Below are 14,622 nucleotides of genomic sequence, written 5' to 3'. Positions count from 1 at the left end.
TTAGGCCTCATCCTCTACCTGCTCCTACCCGTTGTCGAAGCTGGATAATTGGCTGAGACAAGATCAGTTTAAAATTGGATCGCAGCGACGCCATCTTGCAACTGGCCACAAGACGCCATCTTGGAAATGAGATCGCAAGATGCCATTTTGCGAATGGACGCCTAAGCGCCATTTTAGATAAACTCACACTTTAGTACATGTGGCGATATTACTATTAGCATCATGCGATTGCATCTTACACCATTTCTCATACACACATTAATATGCACAACAGCGCTGTTAACTAGTCGCATATTAGCGAATGCATAAGATCCTGTATGAAAACGCTGAATATTAGCTCCATGCACACGCATCTGCCCCAAGTTAACTAGCTTCTTTACATCAAACCCCACATACTCACACATTACATATTCACATACAAGGTTCCATAAGCTTTAAGGTATAAGATTCGAGTATGCACATTTATTATCATTGCTAGGAAATAAAGGTTATTTCGTAACTAAGGTTTTATACGTGATAAGTAAGCCATGTTTGGTATTTTACTGATGCGTACTCTCTCAACAGTATTCCGGTAATATCGATGGAGAGATTGCAACATGCATTCTCAACTTATGGACCGCAGAGCCTTCAAGCAACAAAATGTACATTATATGAACAACTGTTAGGATTTGCATGAGGCGGGAAACCAGAGACCACCAGTTGTTAGAGGCTGGACTGTGTCTATTTGAACCAACCTGTTAAATGCCTTGTAACATATGCCCTCTCCTTTAGGACCAATGGTATTAGCAACAAACTTCTCTATTGTGTTGTTTATTCCTAGGGGGTATAAATATGTGTGCTCTGACCCTGGGTTCCTAGTCTTTGTGCTGAATGCTGATTGACGGGGGTTTCTTGCTGATGCCTACATCTGGACCAGAGAGCACTGCGTATGTATAATTGTACTTGGGTCTGTATAATTTCTTTGCACTAAGATTATATGAGGATTATAGCGTGTAACTGCTGTACTTTTACTTGAATAATACATTGTGCTTTGGAACCACAGGTTCTAGGTCTGGAGTCTTTATTTACTGTATGACTGCGTACGCAAATTAGCATCATCCTTAGAGGTTTATAGGCAGGATAATAGAAGGTATAGGCAGGGGTATATAGAGGTTCAAAGGCAGTATCATTGCCATTCTCCTCCCTCCTTTATAGATGAAGAACCCATGCAGGTTAAGCATACCCGTCTTTCTAAAGAAGAACGACAGAGATGCATTCAAAAGAACCTTTGTCTATAATGTTTAGACACGGGTTACCAGGTGGCTTCCTGTACCCGCAAGCTGGGAAACGCCAATTCCTAACTAGTCCCTGGGACACTCAGTTAGGAGTATTTATTCCATCCCTAAAGCAGAATGATTATGTCCACTACATTCCGTTAAATAAGTTACCTTTGGCATCTGATTTGGCTCACCTATCTGTTCACCATATATTTCATCTTCATGGACTTCCCTCAGATATCGTCTCAGACCGGGGTGTCCAATTCATGGCAAAATTCTGAAGAGCCCTCTGTTCTGTTCTGCAAGTGAAACTTAACTTCTCCATGGCCTATCACCCTCAAAGTAATTAGTCCACCGAGAGGCTGAATCAGGATCTAGAGACCTTTATGAGAATCTTTATGTCTTCATCCCAGGACAACTGGTCTGAGTCCCTTCCCTAGGCCGAATTTGCGCACAGCGCATCTTATCATTAATCTACTAACCAAACTCCTTTTTACATTGTGTATGGACTTCATCCTAGGGTCCCAGAGTTCCGTAGTCTGCCCACCTTTGATGTGCCACCTGTGGATGCCACTGTACGGAATCTTGTTTCACTTTGGTCTCAAGTGCGGGCTGCTCTAGTTAAAACCACCCTGAGGTATAAAGATCAGGTGAATAGGAAGCGTAGAAAAGTTCCTCAGATGCGGGTCGGGGATCAAGTATGGCTTTCTACCCACAATCTTCGCCTCAGGGTACCGTCCATGAAGTTCGCTCCCCGGTTTATTGGACCATACTCCATTACAGAGATAATCTATCCAGTCTCTTATCGTCTTCAGCTCCCGTCTTATTTAAAGATTCCCAATTCCTTTCATATACAGTATCTTTGCTCAAGCCACTACTTCTCAATAAATTCCTCAGTGTATCTCAGTTTCTGGATTCTCATATTTGCCATGGTCATTTGCAATACCTGCTTGATTGGAGATGCTATGGTCCAGAGGAGCATTGTTGGACTAGAGCTGAGGATGTCCACACTCCCGAATCAGCAAATTCCATGTGGTTCATCCCGAAAAGCCTAGAAAGTGTTCTGAGGCCAGAGGTCTGGCAGCATTGGGCCATCCTAATAGGGCTAAGACTAGTGGCGTCTCCGTGTCATGGCTGTCTGGGCACCACAATGTTGTCTTTGGCCATGTGACATAGCAGGCCAATAGTCTGTGGGTCACCTGCTCTCTCTGGCCTATCACGTTCCGTTACTGGTGCTTGGAGCACCCTGTAGTTGCCAGTGCAATGTGTTTCACAGCGTCAGCTATGAGAGAGAGTTCCTGCGCTCCTGAACCTAAAACATGTGCTCTGGTGTTAGCCCTAGCTCCTTGTCTGCCTTCAGCTCCCTGCATCCTGCACCGCTCTGCCTTGCCTTGCACTCCGCTGGAGATCACCCTGCACCTTTCACCAGACCCACTCCTGCCTGAACCTGCCTCTGCAGATAACCCATTCCTGAACAGTCATCATCACAGCCTTACCAGATTCTCCTTTCAGTCACTATCACAGCATTACCGGATTCTCCTTTCAGCCATCATCACAGCATTACCGGATTTTCCTTTCAGCCATCATCACAGCCTTTCCGGATATACCTCTTAGTCATTACTCTGCATACCCGGATATCCATTTCACCTTTGCAGTCTATCTGGATTCACCTTATTCATCTCGGTCACTGTGCTGGACATGTGTCCATTCCCACCCAATACAGTTTCCCCCTGCTACATGTATTAGTTTGTTATTTATGGACTTTAGTTTATCTTATTGTTCATGTCTACCAACATTCACATTAAAAAACATACATTTCAATTTAAACCTGTACCAGTGTTTACTCCTGTTACCACCCCAGGTCCACAATAAACACAGGGCCTCATTCAGAGCCGGACGCTCTTTCAGAGTGCTCGCTCTGAATCAATGCCTTCCCTCTCTTATTTTAGAGCGGCCTCCTGGCCGCTCGCATAGCTGTGGGTGACCACCCACAGCTATAGTGAGCAGCCAAAAAGATGGTCTGAGTCAGGCCCACAGACTCTAACAGCATTCCTCTGATGTAAACAGCAAGTCTTGGTTCCATTATCCCCAACAACCTCCCTGAGTACAAACTAGTAAACGTCTGTTTACAGTTGTTCTAGCAGCACCTCCACAAGCAAGGCCACCTCATTTTTTTCATTAGATTATGATGTATAAAAATTTAAAAAACCTCCTCCAGATCAAAGATGTCTTTTAAGAACTGAAGAACTTGATCCTAGATTGATCTTCCCTCATAAATTTTTTTAAGAATCAAAAGATTAAATGAAATAAATTAAAAACTAATCAATCCTTCCGGTCCTTTCCCTGTCTTCAGTCCATAAACATTCCAACTCCGTCGGGTCTCTGACCTAGTTAAGGAAAACATTCTTGGTTTTTAAAATTCCTAGGGGTCGTATAGTTTTTTAAACTGCCATCCTGTCTACCACTGCAATGCCACTCTGTGCCATGTTCGAAGCTGAACTGCCACATGTTAGTGCCGCCCACTGCTGTCGCTTAGCTTAGTCAGCCAGCTAGCTGGATGCAACCTTTTGGCCCTTAACTAGATGAAAAAAATCAATATTGTGAGCTGGGAGGTGGTCAAAATTGACTGGAAACGAGTGGAAATAAATGTTATTGAGGTTAATAATACTGTAGGAAGAAAAACAGGCCCATTTTATGTGACTTTAGCTGTTTTTATGATTTTTAAAAAAAAAAATACAGATCCAAAACCAAAAAACAAAGCACAGAAGGGCGGTTTTGGCCAAAACCAGAGGAGATGCAGATCCAAAACCAACACCAAAACACGGGGATCGGCGCACATCTCTAATATATATTTATATATTTGTGGCTAGATGTTTTTTCATTGGTTTGGTAACCAAGGATTTAGAAACCCTTCTTTCAAAATTCTGCATTTGCCACTGGTTGGGAACCCCTGCCTCACAGTATGTCAATTGGCAGTAGGTGCAGCTCACATTATGGGCCTTATTTTAAGGGAAGAGCAAGTAACTTTGCAATGTTGTAGTGCGGGTGGGGCAGATGTAACGTGCAGAAATTGCTGTATAAAAATAAAGCTTCCCAGTATTTGTGGGCTACATGCAAAAGCAGCCAGTATTTTACCCCGCATGTAAAAAGTAAAAATACATGTATTTGCACCCTTTGCATTGTAAATGGCTTGTTCAGGTATTGGACTGGGGCATGAAGGACATGTACATATATATATATATATATATATAGTGTACACAAAGGTTGAAATGTGAGCGACAAAAGTGCTTAGTACACTCTATTAACTATTTAAATAATTCAGTAAATCTGTGAAAAACGCTTAGTAATTCATATGTAGTGTTTTAAAACAAAGTGCAGAAATAAACACATAAAGTACCAAGTGAATAATTTAACCTCAATAAATAATATATGCAAGTGAATAAATACGTGTTTAAAATAATAGGAATATATCTAAATATTAAAAAAATTATTTAATTCATAAATATGACACCTACAATCATGAAAAGTACATAAAAACATAGCAATAAATGATATACATAGGATAAAAAGGAGGAATAAACTGAAAAAAGCTTATCTTTTAGATAAAAAAGGAATTGAAGAGTTCATGGATGTATGATCAGCCTCCCAACGCGTTTCGTCAATCTATGACTTCATCAAGGGGATACCTAGCTGTTAATGCCCTCCGGCTTATAAACCCCACTAATAGGGACAATTGACACTCATTATGACATCACTTCCTGTCAGTAATTTTCTTTTTTTTTTTTTTTTAAATCTTCCTTATTACTGATATATTACAGTGAATCTATATATTCTGTAGTCACGTTATGTCCATCAGTCCTAAAAGCATGTAATTTAGTAGTTTTATAAAATATAAATTGAATAACAAACTGCGGGCTGTCATCACTTCCGCCCAAAAGTCCGGCCAGTTTTGTCTTGGAAGTCCGGCCACTTCCACCCTGATGCTCAGTCTTGTGATCCCATCATCACCAAACACGCGACTCATTGCGTCGTGCTTACAGTGCTGTATAGGTACGCACTTCCACCCTGGGTTTCGATCTGGTAGCCGCGTCATCAAAGTGCGACTCGTCCAGTCGCGCTAATAGTGCTTGTCGAGGTGCATGCTTCCGCTCCCAGGATACGGTACTTCCGCTTGTCCTTTTGCTCCTGCGCATGCGTCCTCCTTTTTATCCTATGTATATCATTTATTGCTATGTTTTTATGTACTTTTCATGATTGTAGGTGTCATATTTATGAATTAAATAATTTTTTTAATATTTAGATATATTCCTATTATTTTAAACACGTATTTATTCACTTGCATATATTATTTATTGAGGTTAAATTATTCACTTGGCACTTTATGTGTTTATTTCTGCACTTTGTTTTAAAACACTACATATGAATTACTAAGCGTTTTTCACAGATTTACTGAATTATTTAAATAGTTAATAGAGTGTACTAAGCACTTTTTGTCGCTCACATTTCAACCTTTGTGTACACTATCTTTATTTTTAATTTATGGTGGCTAGCCACCACCAGACTTTTGTTGTTAAGAGCTGACACCTTTAATAGAGGAGTGCAATACACTGAGAGTCATTATAAACCCAGAAGGGTTATAAGGTGGTAATTTTTTCTGCTGTTGGCGCTGGGTACATCTACAATATCAAAATTATCTATTGGCCTTTTTTCTACCTAGCTGACGATAGAGTAAAGAATATACCATACTGCAATGTTTAAAAATATAGATCGCCTGAGTAAAAGGAGTAATCTATGCCAAAAAATTTTTAATGAAAATAATAATGTGCTACAAGATCCAACTCCAACAGAAAACATTGATAACATGTTTTGGGAGATTGAGAGACTGATTACAAAGGAAATAAAGGCATGGTGGGACATTAAAGGGCTTGAGCACTATATTTCTGTTAATAGAGTGCCAAGAGGACTGAGACTCTTAAAAAACCCTACATTTGGAATTGATAATCCTGAATTCATCAAAGAATGGGATAATATTTTACATTCAAGTTCCATGAGTTTAATGAAACTTATCATAAAGGAGAAAAAGCCATCATGTCTCAGCTTGAAACGGATATTCATAATAAAGAAGGAAAGATGGAAACATTTAAAGAGAAGGAGGAATACAAAGCTAATGAGAAGGTACTAACCAAAAAATTAGAAAGAATTGAAGAAGATGTCATGAGAGGAAAAGAAACTAAGTTTCTGAGGGACAAGAACGATTATGAAAATAACAAAATTAAGAATTGGAGTAGATTTGCTAAAACTAATTTAGTGAAACATCAGTCAAATCAGAAGTATGATATAAGGAACCGTGGCAATTTACCATACAGGAGACCTGTGAACATCAGACGTAGGAACAGTGATATCCACACCCCATATCATGGGGAGACCAAGCTTAAAAATAGATTTTCAACACTACAACGCATGGATTCTGGAAGTGACACTGAGAATTTTTTATCTCCGGACACGGAATTCACCATACAAAATCCAAAGAGAACATTTTTCAAAGAGACAACAAGATTAGCATCCCCTCTCAAAAGGAACCTAAGAGACGAAGAGGAAAACGGGGCGGTAGGAGGGAGAAGCCACAAAAGAAGGTATCTACAGTAAGACCTGAGGAAAAAGGGATTTTTAATCTATCTAAACATATCCTTACTAAACCGGAAATAACTCTACTCAGCAAAGGCTTGAATTTTGCCCCAACAAGTAGTATGAATAAATTTCAGACATTCATTGACTTGAATAAATTTGTTAGAAATGTTACACTTAAGAGACATTTTATTAAGAAGGACAATGCAATAATAACGAACTACAATGAAGGGGAATCCAAATCTGGACTTAAATGCAAATCAAAGTATTATCCATTAGAATCGAAAGGCAATCATTTGAGTATGTTCTATGAACTTGTTAAGAAAGATCTTTGTGAAAATGAGGTACAACCAGTAGTTAAACATGATTTAACAAACAGAGAGAAGGAAGGATTAAAGAATTTACAAAAGAATACTGATATAATTATTAAACAAGCAGACAAAGGGGGGGGGACTAGTGATCATGGACAGGACTTACTACATCAAAGAAGCTAATAGGCTTTTAGATGATGAAGTGTCATATATCAAATTGAATAAAGACCCCTTGGATGACTATATAGATGAATTGAGGAAACTCCTGGTTCATGGACTACATAATGGAATATTAACAAAAGATGAATTCCAATATCTTTTCCAGACTAGTCCCACTACCCCCATTTTTTATTTTCTTCCGAAAATCCACAAATCGCTAATAGAACCTCCGGGAAGACCCATTATAGCGGGTATAGATTCCCTTACGTCACATCTATCGGAATACGTGGACATTTTTCTATCAAAGTATGTAAAGCAACTGGAGTCATACTTAAAGGACACTACAAGTGTCCTTCAAATCATAGAACCCCTGAGGTGGAAGAGTTCTTATTTATGGGCAACTATAGATGTCCAGGCCTTATATACATGTATCGAGCATGAGAAGGGGATAAATGCAAGTAAAGAGTTTCTGGAAGCTGATGCAACAATCAATAATGAACATAGGAATTTTATTTGTGATCTTATGAAGTTCATTTTAAACCATAACTATTTTAAATTTTTAGAGCAGTTTTACCGGCAGATATGTGGTACGGCGATGGAGACGACTTTTGCCCCCAGCTTCGCCAATTTATTTATGGGCTGCTGGGAAAGAGAACATATTTATAATAACAACCCTTTTAAAGAACAGATCATTTTATTTAAAAGATACATTGATGGCATTTTAATTGTGTGGAATGGAACAAGGGAGTCTTTTGAGATGTTCTTCACACATATTATGAAGAATAACATGAATTTGAAGTTCACATTTAACATCAGCGAACACTCTATTGAATTTCTTGACCTAATTCTTATGCATGAAGAAAACAGAGTTGTGACTAAGAATTTTATAAAGAAGGTTGACACAAACAGTTATCTCCATTCTAATAGCAGACATCTGAAGAAATGGAAAGATAATATACCCCATTCTCAGTTTTCTAGGATCAAGCGAAATTGCAGTGATTCAGTTACAGCGGAAGAACAAATAAGGCTATATGCAGACAGGTTCATTGAGAAGGACTATCCAAAAGAACTTTTGATGGAAGCTGCAAGGAAGACTAATCAAAAGGAAAGATCAGAATTATTGACTTACAAAGAAAGAAATATACAAGATAACAAATTCATTCCTTTTGTTACTACGTTTAATGATCAGGAGAAGACAATCAGGAGTACTTTAAATAAACACTGGCATATTTTATTAATGGACCCCATCCTTAAAGATTTTCTCCCTCCAAAACCCCCGGTGGTATTTAGGAAGGCCAGGAGTATCAAGGATTCTTTAGCCCCAAGTATGATACAGGATATCACACTAAATAATAATATGCTACCAAAGTGTACAGGTAGTTATAAATGTGGGAGGTGCAATATATGCGGATATCTTCATCCACAAAGGAGATCTTTTATGAATTCAGATAACTCTAAAGAATATATAATAAAACAACATATGAATTGTAACTCTACCTCTATCATTTATCTTTTGGAGTGCACTTGTGGCACAAAATACATTGGGAAGACGAAAAGAACCCTTAAACTACGCATTCAAGAACATATAAGGAATATCCGGAATAAACTGGAGGGTCATGCTGTGTCGAAACATTTTCTTCTTCATCACAACTCTAATCCAGAGGACCTTACTTTTAAACCCATTGAACAGGTGCTCTTGGGAGAGAGAGGAGGAGATCTAGCAAAAAAGTTATCTAAAAGGGAGATGTATTGGATTTTTGAGTTAAGAACACTGGCACCACTCGGATTCAATGATAATTATGAAATCGCACCTTTTATATAAGAAGATTGATGACTCCGACTTAATGTCCATGTGATATGGGATATGCTACTGTAGAAGCTATTTCCTACAGTCAAACCATTTTTCAAACACCCAATCTCGTCTGCTCTTGGAAGTTAAGTTGAAATGGGCCCGGTCAGTACTTGGATGGGGGACCTCCAGGGAATACCGGGTACTGTAGTTGTAAGCAAAGTGCACAGTTAAGCATAATCCCTGGAATCCCATGGTAAAATCGGAGTAAAAAATCGGAAGAAAGATATGAAATAAGAAGCATTTCCCAAGATCAAGGCAAATTATGTTGGAACAGAGACTTCTCAATAATAAGCATCTCCTAAGATCAAAGCAAATAATGTTGGAATCGAGACTTTTCAATAAGAACAGCCATTCTACTTTAAAGCCTGGATTATAATTTTTTGAGTGAAGAAATTAATATTTTATCAATATTTTATTGATTTTTTAAAGCTTTTCCTGATTCTTTTAATACAGTTCTCAAGAAATTTATATACATATATGTGCCAAAAATTTTTATAAAAGAATTTTTTATAAAAAAAAAAAAAAAAATTATTTATTTTTTTTTTAATAGATATTTTTATACATATGTATTTATTATAAAATACACTATTAGGTTTTGTGGATTTAGGATATTTGCTTTATTTGCTATCCCCTTCTCTGAAACCATGTGGTTTTTTAAGAACATCCCCCCCCCCTTTTTTTTTTTTTTTTTTTTCTTCTTTTGTCTTTTTTCTTTTTCCTTTTCCTTTAGTATAATATGTTGAAAATAATCTTTTGGAACAATTAGCTATACAATTGTGGATTATCCTGATATATGTTTATATATAGGCATACATACATGCTTTTCTGAGTAGTTGTGACTAGTTATATAAAGTTTTTGATCAGCTATGTAAATCTATGTTTCTATGGGTTTATATAGGTGAAAGACAATATAGGTCTTTCCCTTATTAGGATGATTATTTAATAAATATTCTAATCCTTCCCCCTTCTTTTTATAGCTGGAATTAATTGAATATTCATTCCCTAAGGTTTTGCCCAGAGTTGCACAGGTTAATATAGGAGTGCCGGAGTTTTAAATATGGTGGCTGGTTAAGAAGTATCCAGAAAGATGGCCACGGTTACAAGATATCCTGAGGTGAATAGGATCCATAAAGATGGCCGCCGCCAGGAGGCACTACGCATGCGCAGGAGCAAAAGGACAAGCGGAAGTACCGTATCCTGGGATTGGAAGCATGCACCTTGACAAGCACTATTAGCGCGACTGGACGAGTCGCACTTTGATGACGCGGCTACCAGATCGAAACCCAGGGTGGAAGTGCGTACCTATACAGCACTGTAAGCATGACGCAATGAGTCGCGTGTTTGGTGATGATGGGATCACAAGACTGAGCATCAGGGTGGAAGTGGCCGGACTTCCAAGACAAAACTGGCCGGACTTTTGGGCGGAAGTGATGACAGCCCGCAGTTTGTTATTCAATTTATATTTTATAAAACTACTAAATTACATGCTTTTAGGACTGATGGACATAACGTGACTACAGAATATATAGATTCACTGTAATATATCAGTAATAAGGAAGATTTAAAAAAAAAAAATTACTGACAGGAAGTGATGTCATAATGAGTGTCAATTGTCCCTATTAGTGGGGTTTATAAGCCGGAGGGCATTAACAGCTAGGTATCCCCTTGATGAAGTCATAGATTGACGAAACGTGTTGGGAGGCTGATCATACATCCATGAACTCTTCAATTCCTTTTTTATCTAAAAGATAAGCTTTTTTCAGTTTATTCCTCCCTTTTATCCTATGTATATCATTTATTGCTATGTTTTTATGTACTTTTCATGATTGTAGGTGTCATATTTATGAATTAAATAATTTTTTTAATATTTAGATATATTCCTATTATTTTAAACACGTATTTATTCACTTGCATATATTATTTATTGAGGTTAAATTATTCACTTGGCACTTTATGTGTTTATTTCTGCACTTTGTTTTAAAACACTACATATGAATTACTAAGCGTTTTTCACAGATTTACTGAATTATTTAAATAGTTAATAGAGTGTACTAAGCACTTTTGTCGCTCACATTTCAACCTTTGTGTACACTATCTTTATTTTTAATTTATGGTGGCTAGCCACCACCAGACTTTTGTTGTTAAGAGCTGACACCTTTAATAGAGGAGTGCAATACACTGAGAGTCATTATAAACCCAGAAGGGTTATAAGGTGGTAATTTTTTCTGCTGTTGGCGCTGGGTACATCTACAATATCAAAAAAAATAAAATATATATATATATATATATATATATATATATATACACACACACACACACACACAGTACTGTGCAAAAGTTTTAGGCATGTGTGGGATCCATTGTCAATAAGAACTACCTTCAGCGTAAAGAAGAACAAGAATTCCAGGAAGTGAAGATTTGTGTTAATTGTAATACTTGTCATTGTGAAATCACTTGTTAACATTCAGTGACATTTACAACAGCTTTCACCCTGGTTTGTCACAAATATATTACTGTATCTACACCTTGATGAACATATTGATGAGACAATAACGGTATAGCTTTAATAATACCAATCCTCTGTGCTATCCTGATCAGACCACAGCAGTTTGGACTGTGGGCCTGATTCAGAGCCGGACGCTCTGACCAGAGCGCTCGCTCTGAATCAGTGCCCTCCTACATGGAAATGGAGCAGCCTCCCGGCCGCTCGAATAGCTGTGGGTGACCACCCACAGCATATGCGGGCGGCCAAAAAGATGGTCACGATGGTCAAGACCATCGCGACCACAGGGCTTGCGACGGAGACCCTGCAGTAGGGTCTCGCTGCCGCAAGCCCAGGAGTGATTTTGGCTCTATCAGAGCCAAAATCACTCCCACTGACATCACTACTGATGTCAGTGGGGCCGGCTTCAGACGGTAGGCGTTCCCATGGGTACGCCTCCGTCTGGCAGCCACACCCCCGGCACGCCCACCAAAGGGGGCGTGCTGTCAATCAACATCGACAGCACACCCCCTTTGGTGCGAGACCCGGAGCGACAGCTTGGCTCCGTCGTGCGCATGCGCATTGGGGGAACATTGACCCGCTTGCGAGCGTCCTGCGCTCACGAGCGGGTCTGAATGACCCCCTGATTACATAGGAATATTGTAATAATTGGAAATTAGTGTTGAATAGACCCATTTTTCTAGGAATATATGCTAATCCTCTCCAGATGTTAACATTTATCTCACCTACACTGAGACTTTATAATGTTTTAATATTCACCCAGTCGATGTTTATCCAGATAATTCACTCAGGGTCTCATTCAGACCCGCTCGCAAGCGCTGTACGCTCGCAAGCGGGTCGATGTTACCCAAATGCGCATGCGCACGACGGAGGCGCCTCCGTCGTGCTAATGTGCGAGACCCGGCGAGGTCTCGCACCAAAGGGGGCGTGCTGTCGATGGTGAGTGACAGCATGCCCCCTTTGGTGGGCGTGCCGGGGCCTGGCTGCCCAGACGGAGGCGTTCCCATGGGAACGCCTACCGTCTGGGTCCGGCCCCACTGACATCACTAGTGATGTCAGTGGGAGTGTTTTTGGCTCTGACAGAGCCAAAAGCACTCCTGGGCTTGCGGTAGCGAGACCCAAACGCAGGGTCTTGTCGCAAGCCCGATGGTCGCGATGGTCTTGACCATTTTTTTGGCCGCTCGCATAAGCTGTGGGTGGTCACCCACAGCTATGCAAGCGGCTAGGAGGCTGCTCCATTTTAAGCTAGGCCCGCCCTGATTCAGAGCAAGCGCTCTGGTCAGAGCGTCCGGCTCTGAATCAGGCCCTCTGTTCACTATCTGTATGATACAGTTTTGTATTAAATTTTTGCATATTTTTCTAACCAATTGATTAAAAGTTAATTAAGGGAGTGCTTATGGGCAGTCGCTGCAGGTGGCAAATTTTATTGGGGGGGGTCCATTGGTGCCACTGCCACTGGTGGGGTTTATTTATGTAAGGCAGAAACTCCTAAAATACTGTGAAAACTGTAGATTTTGTAAGATTTATGTTAATGCTTGTTTGCAAGCCCCCCTGCTGGCGAAGACTATCACTAGCTATAGGGATTGATAGCCTTCACCAAGGGACTAATGTGATGCTTGTCCATGCCTAGTTATCATGGACAGCAACAGTGCAAGTACTGCCTGGGCTACCATTAGAAATTGTGGGGCCCTGGATGAACAAAAAAGCAGGCCCCCAGCCAATCCTTATCCTGATGACCCCCCCCCCTTGCTCTCCCCAGCACCAAGCTCCACCCCACACCACCTTTGCCTTCCTCATGGGAAAAAGTAAACCTGGGTACACACTAGAACGATATCAGCCAGATATGTTGTTTCTAAGTGAATTGGAACAACAAATTGGCCTGACTGTTCAATATGTACAGCCAATGCAGTGCCATGCAAGGGATCGTTCCATCCTTCTTTAGATCGTTCTGATGTATACTGTGGATACGATACATCAGCCGCCATATCATCTGGGCATATATCTCTCCATTGTGTTCCCAGCTTAAGGTACCAACACACAGTCACAACTTAACTAAAACTCTGTCATCCTCACATAAACCACCACTGTATCCTGAAAGAGCTGCAGTTTAGAGTGTGTTCACTGTCACTAGTTCTCTATTCACCTGCCCCCAATGAGTTGTTCCATGCTTCCAAGAAGCCAGACTGCAGAAAGGGGTGTGGCCATGCCCCCCAGTTGCCAAGCAACCTGACTGCAGAACTCTCAGCTGCAATGTACAGAAAGACATCAGAGAAACATGGGGAGGGGGCTTGACCCTCAGGATATGTAGTGGTAAAACCTTTTCTCCTCCTTGGGCAGAGAGCAGCACTTTTAATGTAATTACAAAATGAAATGAGTCTGATAATGGATGGCTCCAGGCCCCCCAAGGTAGTCAGGGCCCCTAACTGCCTTATCCATGAACCCCTGATGGCAGCCCTTAGTACTGTTGCGGTCCTGCAATAACAAAGCCATCATGGTGTTAGTTCATACCTCCCAACATGACCCTCTCCAGGAGGGACACAATGCTCTGGTCCTGGTCTTCCCTGGTAAGAGGTGGGGCTGCAGCGCAGTTCAAAATTCAAATAGGGGAGCCACACCCACTGTCATTTCACACGCTGCCAAACATCACTGGCTGGGACTCACTGGCAGTTGGTGTGACTCCCTATTTGAATTTTGGACTGCGCTGCAGCCCCACCTCTGGAGCTGCCACCAATCATAAATTACCAGGGAAGTCCAGTTGAAGGTACTCAAAGGAAAAAAAGTTTATGAAAATAAAGCAAAATAATCAGTTTATATCACTATTAAAGAGAGGTGGTGATAGAGGAAATGCATTTCTGCAGTTGGAGGCACAATGGATCTCTTTCTTAAATACTGTTCATTCTAATGGATTCAATTAAT

At 40.2% G+C, this 14,622-nt stretch overlaps 1 pseudogene; it reads left to right on the top strand.

The window, feature by feature from the left end:
• The first annotated feature begins 9,235 nt into the window (after positions 1-9,235).
• Positions 9,236-9,354, top strand: LOC148543159 (5S ribosomal RNA; annotated as a pseudogene).
• Positions 9,355-14,622: the final 5,268 nt, after the last annotated feature.

This window comes from Taudactylus pleione, unplaced genomic scaffold (genome assembly GCF_031769625.1).
Source record: "Taudactylus pleione unplaced genomic scaffold, aTauple2 ptg000006l, whole genome shotgun sequence".
NCBI classification, from domain to species: Eukaryota; Metazoa; Chordata; class Amphibia; order Anura; family Myobatrachidae; genus Taudactylus; species Taudactylus pleione.
The sequence above is the reverse complement of the archived record's forward strand: the minus strand, read 5'-3'. Positions and strand labels throughout refer to the sequence as shown.